The following is a 20,089-nucleotide window of genomic DNA, read 5'->3' as shown; positions in this document are numbered from 1 at the left end:
CAAAACTACAAGAGACAGCAAAGTTTCCCATCCACCATCCTATTTCAAAATAGAACAAATCCAGAGCCCAGACCAGGGAAGAATAGAGGACTAAGCAAACATCTCCCACTGAAACTGAATAACAGAACTAAAGAGAAAAGCAAGAGATATGTCACAAATAAAGAAAAAACAGAGGAAAACCTCGGGCAATTTCTAGTGTAACAAAGACAAAACTCCTGAAAAATCAGACCTTGGTGCCCAAACAATGGAAGTCACCAACAACTGGTCCCAGAATAAGATAAGGATTAGGGAATGGATGGAAAGAGAGAATAAGACTCAAGAAAGACATGATGCAACACTGAAAGAACTTGTAACAAAGATTTTGGCAATAAAAAAGTTCATCCAGGAAATAAATAACAAGATGACAAGCATGGAAAGCACAATTAATCTAGCTGAAGAAAGAATTTCAGAACTTGAAGACCAGAGCATATAATTAACCCAATCTGTAAAAAACATACAAAGAAGACTCAGAAGAAAGGACAAAGCCTACAAGAGATGTATTATTATCTCAAGAGACTGAATCTATGGCTGATTGGTATCCCAGAAGAAGAAAGGGGAATGGAGAACAACTTGGAACAAGTATTCCAGGAGGTAATCCAATAAAACTTTCCCATCTCATCAGAGAAGTAACCAGCCAAGCACAAGAGATACAGAGAACCCCCACAAGATTTCAAATGAGAAGGCCAACCCCTAGACACATAGTAATTCATCTACACAAAGTAGGCACAAAAGAAAAAATCTTAAAGGCAGCAAAAGAGAAAGGTCAGCCTACCTACCAGAGATAACCAATCAGAATAGCAGCAGACATCAGCAGAAACACTGCAATAAAGAAGGGACTGGAGCCCTATATTCAAAGTCCTCAAAGAAAAACAATTTCAACCAAGAATTTCCTATCCAGCTAAGCTCAGCTTCATCAGTGATGGGGACTTAAAATCCTTCCCAGACGTCCAATATCTAAGAGATTATGCAGCTTCCAGACCAACTCTACAGGAGACACTTAAAAAAGTATTAAGCACAGAAGAAAGAAAAAAAAGAATGACCACACACTTCCCAAGAGAATAGCAGAGCACAGAATCAACAGAGAATACAGTGCAACAAGATACTTGAAAACACTACACATACATTAATCCCCAAAGCCAAAAGAAAACAAGCAAAGAAAACACTTTATAAGAATCTCATGACAGAGAGAAACAATCATGTTTCAATAATCAGTCTGAATGTGAATGAACTAAGTGCACCACTGAAAAGACACAGAATGACAAACTGAATAAGAAACCATGACCCAATTCTGTGCTGCTCATCTCACCACAAGGGACACACACACATTCAAAGTTAAAGGATGGAAAACAAGTTTCCAGGCAAATTGATCACAAAAAAGGCAGGAGTGGCAATCTTAATATCAGACAAAAAAACCTTTAAGCTATCAAAATAAAAAAGATGCCAAAGGACACTACATAATGATAAAAGGTTTAATCCATCAACAAGAAATATCCATCATAAACATATATGCACCCAACACAAGAGCACCAGCATTTATAAAGCAACTACTAAATAAACTAAAAAAAGATATTGACTCTAACACTATTACAGCAGGGGACTTGAATACCCCACTGACAGCTCTAGATAGAGGCAAAAAATTCACAAGGAGATCCAGAACCTACACTTGATACTTGACTAAATGGATTTAATAGATACCTACAGATTATTCCACCCAACAAACACAGAATATACATTCTACTCATCACCACATGGAGCATACTCCAAAATCGATCACATCCTTGGTCATAAATCAAGCATAAACAAATCCCATAAGACTGAAATCTTGCCATGCACATTCTCAGACCACAGTGGAATAAAAATAAATATCAACACCAACAACATTTCCTGAAAGTTCACAAGGACATGGTTACTAAACAGCATGATGCCGAACAACTACTGGGTCAACAATGAAATCAAAGCTGAAATCAAAAGATTCTGGAAACAAATGAAAATGAAGAAACATCTTACCAAAACCTTTGAGATGTCATGAAATCAATTCTAAGAGGGGAATTTATATCTCTATGATCACACAGTAAGAAAATGGAAAGCTCACAAGTGGTGAGCCTAACAAATCACCTAAGGAAGCTGGAAAGAGAAGACCACAAAAACCCCAACTTTAGAAGAAGAATCCAAATCACCAAAATAAGAGCCCAAATATGGGACATAGAAAACAAAAACATCACAGAAATCCTCAACAGAACAAAAAGCTGGTTCTTTGAAAGAATTAACAAGACTGATGGACCCCTAACCACAATGACCAAGAAAAAGAGAGAAAAGCCCAAATAAACACAATCAGAAATACAAAAGATCAAATTACAACTGACCCTAAAGAAATACGAAAGATTATCAGATATTACTATGTACATCTGTATGGAAACAAACTTGATAATCCAAATGAAATGGAGGACTTTCTGACATCACACAACCTCCCCAGTTTGAAACAAGAAGACATTGAGACACTAAGTAGACCAATGCAACCCAGGAAATTTACTCAGTCATAAGAAAACTACCTACCAAAAAAAGCCCTGGACCAGATGGCTTTCCAGCAGAATTCTACAAAATGTAAAAGGAGGAGCTGATACCAATCCTATTGAAAGTATTCCAGGCAATTGAGAAAGATGGAATTCTCCCCAAATCATTTTGCAAAGCTAACATCACACTGATACCCAAACTGGGTAAAGAGCCAACAACAACAAAAAAGAACCACAGGCCAATATCCCATATGAAGATAGATGCAAAAATCCTCAACAAGATTCTAGCAAACCGGATCCAAAAACACATCTCAAAAATCATCCACCATGACCACATAGGCTTTCATCCCCAGGATACAGGACTGGTTCAACATTCACAAGACCATAAATGTAATTAAATAGATAAGCAGATGTAAAAACAAGAACCACATTATTATCTCATTAGATGCAGAAAAAGCTTTTGATAAAATCCAGCATCGCTTCTTGATAAAAACTCTCAAACACCTAGGTATAGAAGGAACATACTTCAAAATAGTAAGTGCCATCTATGATAATCCCACAGCTAGCATATTGTTAAATGGACAGAAACTGGAAACATTTTCCCTGAAAACTGGAACAAGACAAGGCTGCCCACTCTCACCCCTCTTGTTCAATATTGTGTTGGAGGTCCTAGCTCTGGTAATTAGACAAGAGAAGGAAATCAGGGGTATACAAGAGGAAAAGAGGAAGTCAAGTTATCCCTCTTTGCTGATGATATGATCCTATAACTTGAAAATCCAAGAGAATCTGTCAAAAACCTGCTTGCACTGATAAAGGTCTTTGGCAAAGTCTCAGGGTACAAAATAAACATGAAAAGACAGTTGTATTCCTATACACCAAAAACAAGCAGGCAGAAACCCAAATTAAAAGCACAATCCCATTCATAATAGCCACCAAAAAAATGAAATACCTCAGCATCTTCCTAAGCAGAGAAGTGAAACACCTTTACAGTGAGAACTACAAAACACTACTCAAAGAAATCCAAGAAGACATAAACAAATGGAAAGATATTCCATGCTCATGAATAAGAAGAATCAACATTGTTAAAATGTCCATCCTACCAAAGGCAATCTACAGATTCAACGCAATACCCATGAAGTTACCAACATCATTCTTCTCAGACCTGGAAACAATACAGAAATTTATATGGAAGCATAAGCAACCACAAATAGCTGAAACAATCCTTAGCAAAAGAAACAAAGCAGGAGGTATCACACTTCCAGACTTCAAACTTTACTCTAAGGCTACAGTTATCAAAACAACCTGGTATTGGTACAAGAACAGACATATAGACCAATGAAACAGGATAGAGATTCTGGAAGCAAAGCCTCAATTCCTCAACCAATTCATCTTTGACAAAGCCTCCAAAAACACTGGGGAGAGGAGAACCTTTTCAGTAAGTGGTGCTGAGAAAACTGGCTGACCACATGCAGAAGATTGAAACAGGACCCCTACCTATCACCATACACAAAAATTAACTCTAAATGGATCAAAGACCTAAATGTAAAACCTCAAACTATAAGAATCTTAGAAAACACAGGAGACACCCTTATGCAAATTGGAACTGGCAACCAATTCCTGATCAAAACCCCAAGTGCCCATGCCATAAGAGATAAGATAGACAAGAGGGACCTCATCAAACTGACAAGCTTCTCCAAAGTAAAAGAAACCATCAAGAGAGTGGGGAGATAGTCCACAGAATGGGAAAAATTATTTGAACTATATATCTGACAAAGACCTAACATCTAGGATCTACAAGGAACTCAAATGCACTGAAGGGAAAAAAAACAGCCCCATCAAAAAGTGGGCAAAAGACATGAATAGACACTTCTCAAAGGAAGATATACTGGCAGCCGATAACATATGAAAAAGTGCTCAGCCTCACTCATCATCAGAGAAATTCCAATCAAAACCACATTGAGATACCACCTAATTCTAGTAAGAATGGCCATCATTAATAAATCAAACAGGCGAGGATGTGGAGAAAAATCAATGTTCCCACACTGCTGGTGGGAATGCAAACTAGTGTAACCTCCCTGGAAGACAGTATGGCAATTTCTGAAAGAACTAGAAATTGACTTTCCATATGACCCAGCAATTTCCCTATTGGGATTATACCTGGAGGAACTCAAACCATTCTATAAAAAAGATACCCGCTCACGTATGTTTGTTGCAGCTCTATTCACAATAGCAAAAACATGGAACCAACCATGTTGCCCACCGAAGCTGGAATGGTTTTAAAAAATGTGATATATGTACACAATGGAATGTTATGCAGCCATAAAGTAAGAGGAGCATAAAGATTTCACAGCAACTTGGATGGATTTGGATTCGATCATACTCAGTGATCTATCACAGAAACAAAGAACAGAATATCATATGTTCTCACTCATAAGTGGACCTTGAACAATTTTAATACTGTAAGAAAGGGATTGGGAGTAGTGGAAAACTGTCAGGGGAGGGTTTGGGATTGGCAGTTGAGGGAAATTGCTAAGGGAGGGAGGGGCATACCTCATCAACAAGGGTACCTGCATAATCAATGTTTGTATACCTAACCCTGAATTGTACCCCCACATCTTTATAATAAAAATAATAATAATAATTACAAAAAAAGGAAAGACACAAAAATTATTTACATAATGAAAGACTTCACAGCTTCAGTGGAATGGGCAGTTTCATGTTGATGTGATTTCAGCAGTGATTTGCTTCAGCCCACATACTTTCACTGTCTTAGTAGAGAATGTCACTATCTCTACTAAGAAATAATCTTGTTGCCTAGAACTACTTTGATGCCTCCATATGCTGGGAGAAGATCTTTATCTCCAGCTTTCACACTAACTGGTTGAATCTCTCTACCTTGTCCTTTGGTGCCTAAGCCAACCGCCACCACTGTCACTTGCAATACCTTTCCTTGGGATTTTTCTGGAACTCTAATGCCTCCCTTGGTTTTAGTTTCAACTGTGCTTCTTTCAACAAATACTTGGTCAAAGAACAGAAGAAATTTTCTATGTTCTTGTCCTGCCATGGCTTGCACTGGCTAGCTCCAGCTTTTGTTGCCTCCAGGGAGAGATGCTCTGCCTGCTGCGGACACGTGAAAAGGCACCCGGTATGCTCCTGTGCTTACCAGTCCCTCCTCCACTCAAGACAGGGGCCATCCCTCATGCTGCTGTTTGCCCTGTAGGCCTTGCAGGGGTCTGTGATACAGCCTGGCCTGAGGCTGGAAAAATGAGATCAGACTAGGTGGCTCCAGTCCAGGTAGTTTTGTAGTGTTAAGTCTTTAATCCATTTTGAGTTAATTTTTATGTGTGGTGTAAAGTATGGATCCATCTTTATTCTTTTGCACGTTGCTGAAATACTGTCTTTTCCCCTTTATGTTATAATAAACCCATTGTAAGTTGAAAATATGGAAGTTTATTTTCTTTTTTATTTTGCTATTTTATAATTTTTATTTTAAAGATGTGGAGTATGATTCAGGATTAGGTATACAAGTGGTTATTGTACAGGTAAAGTTTGGGCCTCCCTTTGGTCCTCACTTTGATTTGAGATCAGGTACCCTTATTGATTTATGTGCCCTCCCCATGCCTCCCCTGGCAGTTTCTGCTACTACCAATCCCTTTCTTATAGTATTATGGTGAATGTTCAGGGTCCGCTTATGAGTAAGAATATGTGGTACTCAGTTTTTTGTTTCTGTGATAGGATCACTGAGTATTATAGATTCTAAATCCATCCCAGTTGCTGTGAAGTCCATAATTTTGTGCCTCTTTGTGGCTGTACATGTACCATTTTTAAAATCCAGTTCACTTTCAATGGGCAGCATGGTTGGTTCCATGTTTTTGCTATTGTCAATAGTGCTGCTATAAACGTGCATGCACGGTATCATTTTTGTAGAATGATTTGAGTTCCTCCAGCTATATTCCCAGAAGGGGGATTGCAGGGTCATACAGAAGGTCAATTTTTTTTTCCACAGAGGTCGTATTAGTTTACACTCCCACCAACAGTGTAGATGTGTTTCCTTTCCCTCACATCCTCTCCAGCATCTGTTGTTTTTTAAGTTATTGATGGTCATCCTGACTGGTGTTAGGTGACATCTCAATGTGGTTTCGATTTGCATTTCTCTGATTTGTGAGGTTGAACATTTTTTCATATGCCTGTTGGCTGCTTGTATGTCTTCTTTTAAGGAGTATCTTTTCATGTTTTCTGTCCACTTTTTAATGGGGCTGTTTGTTTTTTTTCCTTTTGGCAAGTTTGAGTTCTTTGTAGATCCTGGATATTAAGCCTTTGTCAGATGTGCAGTTGGCAAATATTTCTCCCCATTCTGTGGGCTGTCTCCCTGCTCTCTTGATGTTTCTTTTGCATTGCAGCATCTTTTTAGTTTGAAGAGGTCCCACTTGTCTGTCTTACCTCCTATGGCATGGGGTTTGGGGGTTTTGAATCAAAATTGGTTGCCTACTCCAATTTCCATAAGGGTTTCTCCTGCATTTTCTAAGATTCTTAAAGTTTGAGGTTTTACAATAAGGTCTTTGATCCATTTGGAGTTAGTTTTTATGTACGGTGATAAGTATGGGGTCCTATTTCACTCTTCTGCAGGTGGTCAGCCTGTTATCCCAGCACCATTTACTAAATAGGTTCTCCTCTCCCTATTGTTTGTTAGTGGAGGTTTTGTCAAAATTGAGGTTTTGTTTCTGGAATCGCCATCCTATTCCATTGGTCTATATGTCTGTTCTTATATGAATACCAGGTTGTTTTGATTATTGCAGCCTTATAATAAAATTTAAAGTCTGGAAGTGCAACACCTCCCACTTTGACTCTTTTGCTAAGGATTATTTTGGTTATTTGTGGTCTTTTATGTCCCCATATGAATTTCTGTATTGTTGTTTCCAGATCTGAGAAGAATGACATTGGTAATTTAATGAGAATTGCATTGAATCTGTAGATTTTCCTTGGTTGGTTGGATGGGTTTCCTAACAATATTGATTATTCCAACCCGTGAGCATGGACTATTTTTCCATTTGTTTGTATTATCTTTTATTTCTTTCAGCAAAATTTTCTAGTTTTTATTGTAAAGATCTTTCACTTCTCTGGTTAGGAGGATGCTGAGGTATTTCTTTCTTTTCTTTTCTTTTCTTTTTTTTTTTTTTGGTGGCTATGGTGAATGGGATAGTGTTTTTTATTTGCTTCTCTACATGTTTGTTGTTGATATATAAGAATGCAACTGTCTTTTGCACATTTATTTTGAACCCTGAGACTCTGCCAAAGTCCTTTATCAATGCAAGGAGTTTTTGACAGATTCTCTTGGATTTTCAAAGTATAGGATCATATCATCAGCAAAGAGGGATAACTTGACTTCCTCTTTTCCTATTTAAATGCCTCTGATTTCCTTCTCTTGTCTGATTGCTTTAGCTGGACTTCCACCACCATATTGAACAGGAAGAGTGAAAGTGGGCAGCCTTGTCTTGTTCTGGTTTTCAGGGGAAATGCTTCCACTTTCTGTCTGTTTAGCAATATGCTGGCTGTGGGTTTATCACAGAAGGCTCTTACTATTTTGAGGTATGTTCCCTCTATGCCTAGGCGTTCAAGGAATTTTATCAAGAAGGGATGTTGGATTTTATCAAAAGCTTTTTCTGCATCTAATGATATACTCATGTGGTTCTTATTTTTATATCTGTTGATTATTTAATTGCATTTATTTTCTTGTGAATGTTGAACCAGCCCTATATCCTGGGGCTGAAGTCTATTTGGTCATGGTGGATGATTTTTGAGATGTGTTATTGGATCCAATTTGCTAGACTCTGTTGAGAATTTTTGCTTCTATGTTCATCAGGGATACTAGACTGTAGTTCCTTTCCTTTGTTGGATCTTTACCCAGTTTGGGTATCAGTGTGTGATGTCAGCTTCATAAAATGATTTGGGGAGAGGTCTGTCTTTCTCAATTGCCTGACAAAGGATTGATATCACCTCCTCCTTGTATGTTTTGTAGAATTCAGCTGGAGAACCATCTAGTCCAGGGCTTTGTTGTTGTTGTTGTTGCTGTTGTTGTTGTTGTTGATTTCTTATGATGGAGTCAATTTCCTGGGCTGTTATTGGTCTATTTAGAATCTCAATTTCTTCTTGTTTCAACCTTGGTAGGTTGTGCAATGTCAGAAAGTTCTCCATTTCATTTAGGCTGTTGAGTTTGTTTCCATACAAGCGTGCATAGCAATCTCTGATAATCTTTTGTATTTCTTCAGGGTCAGTTGTGACTTGATCTTTTGCATTTCTGATTGTGCTTATTTTGGCTTTTTCTCCCATTTCTTGATCATTCTGGCTAGGGGTCCATCAGTCTTGTTTATCCTTTCAAGGAACCAGCTTTATGTTTCATTGATTTTTCTTCTGATATTTTTGTCTTTTATGTCCTGTTTTGGGCTTTTACTTTGGTGATCTGGATTCGCCTGGTGAAGTTAGGGTTTTGGTAGTCTTGCCTTTCCAGCTCCTGTAGGTGATTTATTGGCTATTAACTTGTTCTTTTTTCTATTTTCTTGATGTGTGTTTGTAGAGATATAAATTTCCCTCTTAGTACTGATTTTATGGCATCCCAGAGGTTTTGGTAAGAGGTATCTTTGTTTTCATTTGTTTCCAGGAATCTTTTGATTTCTGTGTTAACCTGGTAGCTGTTCAGCATCATGTTGTTTAGTGTTCATGCCTTTGTGAGTTTGGGGGGAACTTTGTTGGTGGTGATACTTATTTTTATTCCACTGTTGTCTGAGAAGGTGCATGGCAATATTTCAATCCTGTGAGATTTGTTTATACTTGATTTATAGCTGAGAATGTGGTTGTTCTTTGAGTATGTTTCATATGGTGATGAGTAGAATACATATTCTGTGGTTGTTGAGTGGTGTGTTCTGTAGATATATTAAATCCACTAGTCAGGGTATTTATGTCTCCAACTATAATAGTGGTATAGTCAATATCTTTTTTTTAGTTTACTTAGCAGCTGCCTTATAGAACCTGGTGCTCCTGTGTTGGGTACATATATGTTTAGGATGAATATTTCTTATTGATGGATAAAACTTTTATCACTATGTAGTGTCCTTCTGCATCTTTTTAAATTTTTGATAACTTAAACATTTTGTCTGATATTAAGATCACAACTCCTGCCAAGTTTTGGGATCCATTTACCTGAAAGTTTGTTTTCCATCATGTAACTTTGAGTTTGTGGGTGTCCTTTGTGGTGAGATGAGTTTCCTGGAGGCAGTGAATTGTTGAGTCATGTGTTATTGTCCAGTTTACCATTCCATATCTTTTCAGTGGTGTATTTAGTCCATTCATGTTCAGGCTACTTATTGAAATGTGAGAGTTTGTCCCTTTCTTAATGTTCTTATAAGGCTGTTTTGTTTTCCTTTAGCTTTTGTGATCATATATGTGTGTGTTTTCATTTTTGTGATTATGCTGTGTCTTCTATTGCTTCTGTGTTTATTTGTAATCTTGTGAAGTATATGCTCTCTCATTTCTTTTTTCCTGTGTGCACAGTACCTTTTCATGCATCTCCTATAAAGTTGGTCTGGAAGCAGCATATTCTCTTAGGGATTGGATGTCTGGGAAGGATTTTATTCTCTGTTGCTGATTTAGGAAATTCTTGGTTGAAATTGTTTATCTTTGAGAACATTCAAGATTGAGTTCCAATTCCTTACGGCCTATAGTGTTTCTACAGATAGGTCTGCAGCAATTCTGATTCATCTCCCCCAGTATGTTGTCTGACTTTTTCCCTGCTGCTTTTATGATTTTTTCTTTTATACTTACTTTGTGTAGGCAAAATACTATGTGTCTAGTGGTTGGTCTTCTTATAAGATTTCCTTAAGGGGGTATCTGAATTTCTTGTACTTGTATAGTCATCTCTCTAGTCTGACAAGGGAGGTTTTCTTGAATGACCTCATGAAATGTTTTTTCCAGGGTGTTTTCTTTTTCTCTTTCTATTTCACATATTCGTGTAGATGTAGGTATGATTTCTTGATAAAATTGCAGATTTTTGGACAGTTTCTTCTTTCTTCTTAAGTTTTTTTTTTTCTGTATTTTAAATAGATTGAGTTAATTCCATATTTAGGTCTTCCAGTTCAGGGATTCTTTCTTCTGCTTGGTCAATTCTGCTTCCCTTGCTTGTTAATTTGTTATGTATTTGTCAGATGGAATTCTTTATTTCTTTTATTTCTAAGTACATTTTCTTGAGTCTGTCCAGCTCTGATGCAATTTCATTTAATTTTAGGTCTTGCATTTCTTTATTTTTATTCATTCTATCCAACAATTCTCTGATCTCTATGAGTAACTTCTGGAAACTGTTGCCCTCAGAGATAGCCAACATTTGTGCCCCAGTAGCTGTTCTTTCTAGCACTGACTCTTTGTTGGGGCTCTGATGGTTACCAGCAGTTTTTCGCTAGTTTTTCTTCATTTATAATAGTTCTGTTATCTTTCTCCTTAATCTTGTTGCTCAGTTGAAAATGGAGAAGCAGTCCCATCTGATATTTTCTCTACCCTCAGCTGGGGCTCCAGGTTTGTTTGAATTTGTAGGGCTGGGGGTGGGGTGTTGTGCTGTCTTTTTACAATTTTGAGCAATTGCTAGGGGTTGGGCAAGGGACTGAAAGGATTCAGAACCGACTGGCAGGTTATAATGTTTGCTATCTGGTGAATGGGTCAGCAGGGACTTGCTCTTTATTTCTGTACAATATGACCTTATACTGGAAATGCTTGCATAGTCCCTGAATCCAAGACAAGGTATAAGAGGGAAAAGAGAAGGAAGAAAATGGGGAAAGGAAGAGGGAGAGAAAAAGAAGAAACAAAAAATAAAGAGAGAGAAATAGAAGGAGGAAAACAAAAGAGAAAACCAACCAACGAACAAAGCAACCAAATGAGATAATCAAACAAACAAGCTAATACCCCTCCCCAAAAAACCATTGATAAAGAGTTATCAGCTTTAGTAAGTCTCTTGGGGGGAGGGGCCTCTTGTGAAGGGTTCTGTGACTGCAGTTCTGTTACTGCAAGTTCCCTTTTAACTGTTGGAATTTAGGATGTTAGAATCTCCACCTCCTGCTGCCTGCTGTTGGTAGCCAGTGCATGCCTGTGTGAGGGAATGGAGCTGAAATAGCTTGACACATCTCATGATCTCACTCCCTTCCTCCATCTCCCAGAGTGGTCACAGCTCCCAGGGCATCCAGTTCATGGCAGTGGAATGGGTCCTCCTGTCTCTGCCCTGCCCTCCCAATCTCTCTCACTTTTTCTAGGGGTGAAGAGGAGTCAGCTAGCCTCCTTCTCCATAGTTTTGTTGTCTATGTCTATTACCCAGCAGCTGGCTCAGGGCAGAGGGTGGACCATCTGGCATTCAGCATTTGCTGTTACCCACCAGGGCCTGTGCACTGGGAGAAATGTTCTCTGAGGGCCCAAAGAACAGTCCCAATGCAATGCAGAGATCAGTACCTGATCCCAAGATGTAGTTCTGCTGTTCCACAGAGGCGGCCTTGGAGCACTTCTCTGCCCAGGCATTAGATAGTCTGCTCAGTTTTTCTGCTAGTTGCTGTTCCTGTCACAAATGAGGTTGATAGTTCCCTCTTGAGCAGTTACCCAGTCTCCAGATCTCAAGACCTAGTGGCAAGACTCTGGAGCCCAGTCCAGGTTCAGGATAGCCTCTTCCTACTACTTCCTTGGGACTCCTCCTCAGGCTTCCTCACTGCTCCCTCTGCAGCCCTTGCTGCCAGCCTTCAGTCCAGTGCTGTGGTGGTGGGGTCAGCAATCACCCCAGCAGTTCTTCCTGGGAAAAGCTGTGATGATTGTAGAAGATAGTGCTCAGCTTCTGCACTCAGGGAAGCACTAAAGTCCAAGAAGAGCTGCTGCAGCACCAATGGCTTCCCTAGTTGGGCCCTGGTCACTTGCTCCCAAGTCTCCACTCAGTCAGCCTCTCACACTCCCACTGACACATAGAAGCAACTGCAGAATCATCCATACAATCATTCACACACACAGGGCTTTGCACCATCTGACAGGCTATGCTGCCATCTTCCCCATCACTCTACATATTTTTTCATAAATCTTTTCCTTTTTTTTTTGGAATTTCTAATTTCCTGTTTTTCTTAAGTTCTTGCATATTTGGAGCAAATGTTCATTTCTCAATTTTGTTAAGCTTCTCCTTCCAATTAAGTGTTCTTTGAAGTTATCCATCCTGCTTTACTAATTGCCGCTTCTTCCTTCCAGTTTCTTTAAGATCTTCATCTGCTAGTGAATCTTCTCCCATTCTGCACAGTTGTAGGACACTCATCCTTTAGTGGGATATTGAAAAGAGGAATAAGTATATCTTTGATGCAAAATCCCTTGTACATTAAAAATATTGGAAACTATACATGAGCATACTTTCCTCTTCTTAAATGCTTTCCACCAACTTTCTAGTTTTGCTTATAGAATTTGAAGTTTAGTCTTAGATGATTATTATTAAGCACTTTGTCTTTAATCTTTTGTGAATATTTTTAACATTTTAATTCTCCTTTGTAACTTTATTAGCAAAAATCACTTAGTCAACTTGATTTTTAATCTCACAGTATCTTCTCTGGAGAGGGGTTGTATAGTTGCTGAAAATTCTGCCGAGCTGCAGTCATACTCATCAGGATGGGAAGAGAGAATAGTGCAGCTCCCACATAAGTTCAGTCAGTATGATTTCTACTCTTGAATATATCCTCCACCTCTTCTATTTTTTCTACATCAAACAATAGCATTTCTAGTAACAGCAATTTTCTAAGGCTGTACAATGAAGGGCACAAGCTTTGAAGTCAGCTCCTTCTAGATGAAAATCCAACTCTAAAATAGCTAGCTGTGTGAACCAATTGAAAAAATTTCCTCAAGCCTCAGTTTCTTCATTTGTGATGATGACAATAGTGACTACCTCAGAAGGTTATTGTGAAGACAAGTTAGATAATGCATAGACAGCAGTACTCACAATGCTTGGCACCTAATAAATGTTTAATAAGTGCTGGCTCTTATTATGAACTGTAGTTGGAAAGCATCTCCTTTATGAACAGATGTGTTGTGTTACTGTGCAGGATGCAACCATCTTCTATGCATTGGGTCAAGATCCTACCAAGATGGCCTGCATGATGCAGATGTAATGGAGAGAATGTAAGATCCAGAAGAGTAGATGCCTTGCCTGTCTAATTCACTGATAGTTCCTAAGCATCCAGAACAGTATCTGACATATGGTATGTACAAAGCAAATATTTTTGGAGTAAATAAAGACAACAAACTTCTAAGTTAGATACAACTCTGCTTGAATCTTGGCTCAACCATTTCCTATTGGTGTAACTTTGAGCAAATCACATAACTTCTCTGGGTTTTAGTTTTGTTAGCTACAGCATGAGCAATTATAATACTTTCTATGAACTTGTAAACTTAGTCACATATGATAATACATTTTAAAATTCTTCATAAATGCTACATAAAAATTCAAATGTCAGCATAACTATTATTGTGGTCACCCAGAAAACAAAACTTCTTTCAACAAAGTGATTTTTCTCCCTGATTTGGGTCTATCTTTCTCTCCTTATGAGACCAAAAACACTGTTTGCCCTGAATCAAAGTGCCATTATGATCTCCTCGGCCCTCCTTTCTCACTTTGAGATCTTGCCTTGTCCCTGCCTCTGGACTCCTGGGCTTGGTATGCTTGATGTTTACATTTTATACAACTCATATTACAACTCAGTTATATTATATGATTTTCTAGTTCTAAGTACCCTTGACTGAGTCAGTTAGGAATTCCTCTCTCTGGTTTCTGCCCTGTGGCACCCAGCACCCATTCCTGACCCCTGACTCCCTATGCCCTCTACTCCCCCCACATATCTGCATAAGGTAGATCAAAAGAGCACTTCTCATTAGGCTATATACCTAAAATACAGACTTATACAGAGCTTAAAATTTTCTATTTATGTCAATAAGAATTTGGGAGCAAAGGAAAACAAGGAGAACCCCAGTATAGCAGACAACAAAATAGGACATAGGCAAGTGCTTGCCAGAGTGTGCTGGAAAGAAAATGATAATTCTTTGTGCATGTTGTAAGGGGATGAATTAGTGACAGACTCCCAAGGGGGAGTGCAGAGTCATCTCAGAAAGTTCAGTAAAGACATCTGCTAAGATGAAGACATCTGCTCAATAAAGTCACCACAGTAGGAGTGCAAAAGAAAAGGGAATGTTGGAATAAATTAAAATAAAAACAGCTGAGAAAAATCAGTACAGTATTGCGTCTCTTCTTAAATGCTACTAGAGTCCCTAATTCTATAGGCTCTGTGTAAATGCTGCATATGCTTTACTTAGCTCAACGGCACAACTTAAAAGCAAAAATCCAATAGAGATCAGTCTATCTATAAACATCACTGTGTCTTCAGTAGGTGATCAGCTCTGTGTTTGGGTTCTTTAACAATCACATGGGAATAATTTCTGCCAAATAATTGAGATAATTCACAAAATACTAAAGATAAAATGCAGAAGTCATAGCAAAGAGCTAGACCCATAGCAAGCACTTGATTAACATGGCAAGAGAAGTTAGTGAAATCAGTTTTTGAAAACATATTTCTTAGCCAGGCTTGGTGGCTCAGCCTGTAATCCCGCGCCTTTGGGAGGTTGGGGTGAGTGGATTGCCTGAGCCCGCGGGTTCAAGACCCGCCCAGGCAACTTAGCGAGACCTCATCTCTACAATAAATCAAAAATTAGCCGGGCAAGGTAGCGCGCGCCTGTAGTTCCAGCTGCTTGGAAGGCTGAGGCGGAAGGATCGCCGGAGCCCAGCAGGTTGAGGCTGCGGTGGCCGGGAGCGGCCACTGCACTCCAGTCTGGTCGACAGAGTGAGACTTCAACTCAAAAAAGAAAAAGAAAAAAAGAAAACATATTTCTTGAGCACCTACAGTGTGCCAGCACTGGTCTAGGCACTGAAGACACAGGAATGAATGAGACATCAACGTATTCATCCTTATGGAGCTTGCATTCAAAGAGGCTGAAATAGAAAAGACACAGATCACACTAAATCAGGATGAGGGGATTAAGAATAGGGGTGTGTGGCTAATGGTGGCCAGGACAGACCCACCCTACAGAGGACTAATTTGAGCAGGAACCTGTATGAAGTAACCAATGTATCAGACAGAAGGAGGAGTGGCCCCGGTAGATGGGATCAAAAGCAAGATGGAGTTTAGCATCTGTGACCACAGCATGGAGCAAGTATAGCTGCAGCAGACTGTGCTGGAGGGAAGTGGTGGAGAGTAAGTTATGGTAAGAAACATGGGGATGTGGAGAAAGGGGCTCAGGTGAACATGTTTGCGTGTAGTTGGATATTAATCAGCAGTTTTTCTGTGGTCTTAATATTTTGCTAAAGGCCTAAAGTCAAAAACGATAGGAGTAAAGTATGTTCACCTTCTGAAAATTACCAGGTTTTCTCTCATTAATCTCACTAAAAGACAGGATCCTTCAATTCTCACCTCTATCATCCCAACCAGCCCATGAAGGAAAAGACTAAAGTTTTGAGAAAACTGTTGGCTTCATGCACAGTGTGGTTGCATTTTTCTTACCTTCATCATTAGAAAAGAGTATACCTAGCCAAAGGAAAGTAAAAGGATTTATAGGAGAACTCCACTGAGATAGTGAGTGTGCCTTCAGGAAGACAACTGACATCTTACTGTCTGGTGTGCCTTCAGGAAGACAACTGACATCTTACTGAACTGCAGACATTAGAACCCTTATCCTAATGCTGTCATGAGAGTAGAGATGACTGAAGAACTCTAGAAGACTGGAGATTCCTGAAATTATGTATGTAACGAGTAACCAATTATCACCTGGAGATTCCTAAAAGTGAAGTAGTGACTTTTTCTATAGTGGAAAGATGGATGGAAAAAACCAAGAATGTAAAAGAACTCAAAAGATGAGTAATCTACAAATGTGGGAACTTTTATTAACACACACCCTATGAACAACTGCTCCCAATTGTCACAAACACAGGTAAACTGCCTGCATCAGAGGGCAGAAGATGTAGACACTTTATATACGAGTAGAAACATGAGTGAAAATATTGTTCCCTGACTAGGGTGAAAGCAAACAGAACTTGTCCGAAATTTTCTTGTACACTGAGTAACTAGGTTCATTCATTGCTTTTATATTTGTGCGGTTTATCAATAATCTTTTATGAGTCTGTTTTCAGGATGCCAGGTGTGCACTAGAGTTGTCAAAAATCCCAGAACAAAGAATAACAAAATTAGATGATTGACACTATCTGACTTTAAGACTTACCAGATGTGTGTTTTGTAAATATTTTCTCTTTGTGTGTTGTCTTTGCAATATCTTAAAGGTGTCTTTCTCAAGCCGGAGTTCTTAAATTTTATGAAGTGCAACTTGTCAATTTTTTTCTTTCGTGGATCTTACTTTTGGTGTTGTATCTTAAAAGTCATTGTCAAATACAAGGTCCTCTAGATTTTCTTCTATGTTATATTCTAGATTTTGTATGGTTTTGTATTTTACACTTAGGCCTGTGATCCATTTTAATCTATTTTTGTAAACACAGTAAGGTCTATGTCTAGATTTATTTATTCATTTTTTTACATGTGAATGTCCTGTTGTTCCATTTATTGACAAGACTGTCCTTTCTCCTTTGAATTGCCTTTGCTCTTTTGTCAAAGATTAGTTGAATGTATTTGCATGAGTCTATTTCTGAGCTCTCTTTTTTGTTCCAGTAACCGATTTATCCATTTTTTTCGCCAATGCCACACTGTTTTGATTACTGATAAAGGACTTGCATCCAAAATATAGAAAGAACTCTTAAAACTCATCAATAAGAAAATAAACAACCAGGTTGAAAAATGGGCAAAAGATCTGAACACATAGATGCCTTATCAAAGAGATACACACATGGTAACTGAACACATGAAAAGATGCTCCCCATCAGATGTCATTAGGGAAATGCAAATTAAAACAACAATGAAATACAACTACACACCTCTTAGAATGGTTAAAATCCAAAACACTGACAACCCCAAATGCTGATAAGGATGTGGAACAAAAGGAACTGTTATTCACTGTTGGTATGGTTGCAAAATGGTTTAGCCACTTTAAAAGAGAGAATGGCAATTTCTCACAAAGTTAAATAATTTTACCATACATCCATCAATCATGTTCCTAGGTGTTTACCAAAAGTATTAAAATATTATGCCCATGCAGAAATGTGCACATGAATCTTTATAGCTACTTTATTCATAATTTCCCCAAACTATAAACAAAAATGAATGAATAAACAAACTCTAGTGCATCCATATAATATTGTTTATTAATTAAAATGAATGAGTCATCAAGCCATGTAAAAACATGGGAAACTTTAAATTCATATTGGTACAGAAGCCAATCTGAAAAGGCTATGCACTGTATTACTCCAACTTTATGGCATCCTGAAAAAAAACAAAGTATAAAGACAGCAGGAAAAAAATCAGTGGTTGAGGAAGAGGAAGAATTAATAGTGGAGCACCAGAGAATTTTAAGGCAGGGAAAGTAATCTGCATGATACTATAAAGGTGGATACATGATATAAGCATCTGTCAAACCCACAGAGCTGTACAACACAGAGTGAAATGAGTGTAAAGTGTAGATTTTAATTAATAATAATGGATGAATATTGGTTCATTAACTTTAACAAATTTACCACACGAATGCAAAATGTTAATGATAGAAGAAACTGTGCATGGAGGATGTGTGCATGGGCACTTTCTGTAATATATGCTCAATTTTACTATGAAGTAAAAATTCCAAGCCTAATCATATTATATATAGAGCATATATAGATAAACTCACTCAGAGTCATGTGATGAAACCACAATTAAAGAGCAAGAACAAGCTGTGGATGATGTTAACATATATAAAACTGTAGTCAGAAATTCACTATGAATTTAAAGTTTCTCCATGTTTTTGTGTAAGGGAGAATTGCAAGGATATACAAGGATTGTGGAAAATGGATTAAAGAGGGGCTAGGAAAGAAGAGGAAAGACCATGGCAAAGTTTCAAATGAGGTCTGGGATTATTTTTTTTCCTATTTCACTGTTTTCTTTTCCTTTTAAAAAAATGTTTGCATTATATATTATATAAGGCGTACGATGTACTGTTTTGATATGCACATGCATAGTGAAGTGATTACTGCACTTAAGTAAACTAACTTATCTATCACCTTCCACAACTACCTTTATGTGCATGAGTGTGTATGTGCGTGTGTGTGTATGTGTGTAGTAAGAGCACCCAAAATCTACTCTCTTAGCAAATTTTCAGCATTTGATACATTTTTAACTACAGTCCTCATGCCATACATTAGGTCTCTAGACTTATTCTTCTTACATAACTGTGTTTGTATCCTTAAGCCAACTTCTCTCTATCTTGCTTCCATCATCTTCTGATAACTACTGTTCTACTCTGTGTCTATGTACTCAACATTTTTATTAGATTCCACACACAGGAGACATCATGCAGTATTTTCCTTTCTGTATCTGGTTTATTCCACTTAGCATAATGTCTTCCAGGTTCAGTCACACTGACGCAAATGGCAGGATCTCCTTCTTTTCTAAGGTTGCATGATATCCAATATGTATGTATATACTATTATTTATGTACCTGCTGATGGACACTTATATTTTTTCCATATCTTGGCAATTGTTTTCATACCCTTGGTTATGATGCTTCAATGAGCATTGGAGTTCAGATATCTCTACAAGGTGCTGATTTCAATTCCTTTGGGTATACACCCAACAGAGGAATTTCTGAATCTTATGATAACTTTACTGTTAATTTTCGGAAGAAGCTCTACACTGTTTTTCACAATTGCCGTCCCAATTTATATTTTCATCAATAGTGTGCAAAGGTTCCCTTTTCTTCATACCCTTGCCATGTTTATCCCTTTTTAAGAAATAATAGCCATTCTAACAGGTGTGAAGTGATAACTTGTGATTTTAATTTGCATTTCCTTCATGATTAGTGATGCTGAGCACTTTTTCATATACCTGTTGGCTAATTTTATGTCTTCTTTGGAAAAATGACTCTAAGCTAGCATGATAGCAGTGGATGTAGAAGAAAATAGAAAGAGTTGAGAGATGTCCAGGAAGTGGAATGACAGGATTGGTGATGATTATCTGGTAGGCAACATGGGGAAGAGGCAAGTGTCTAGAATTGTTCTCAGGTTTGGAGCTGAGCAAATGGATGAAGAGTAGTGTTATTGACTGAGAAGAAAAAGACAGGAGGATAAGCTTGTTTGAAAGGACTATCATGAGTTCCTTTTTGGACTTGTTAAGACTAATGTGCCTGCAATACATTTGAGAAGAGATGTTGAATAGTTAGATTTGCAGGACAGAAGCCCAGCAGGTACCTGGCACATGTCTTGAGGACTCTAATATACAAGTGAAATTTTAAGCACATGGGCTCCTAGCTCCTAAACTATGGTTAATGGTAGCTAATCTTTCTGAGCTCTGAGTATGTTTCAAACATTATGAAGG

At 38.2% G+C, this 20,089-nt stretch overlaps 1 pseudogene; it reads right to left on the bottom strand.

Moving 5' to 3' along the window:
• Positions 1–5,343: 5,343 nt before the first annotated feature.
• Positions 5,344–5,613, bottom strand: LOC110595262 (annotated as a pseudogene).
• Between the last annotated feature and the right edge of the window lie 14,476 nt (positions 5,614–20,089).

The sequence above is a fragment of the Carlito syrichta genome, unplaced genomic scaffold (assembly GCF_000164805.1).
Source record: "Carlito syrichta isolate Samal-C Ts95f unplaced genomic scaffold, Tarsius_syrichta-2.0.1 Scaffold288702, whole genome shotgun sequence".
Taxonomy (NCBI): domain Eukaryota; kingdom Metazoa; phylum Chordata; class Mammalia; order Primates; family Tarsiidae; genus Carlito; species Carlito syrichta.
The sequence above is the reverse complement of the archived record's forward strand: the minus strand, read 5'-3'. Positions and strand labels throughout refer to the sequence as shown.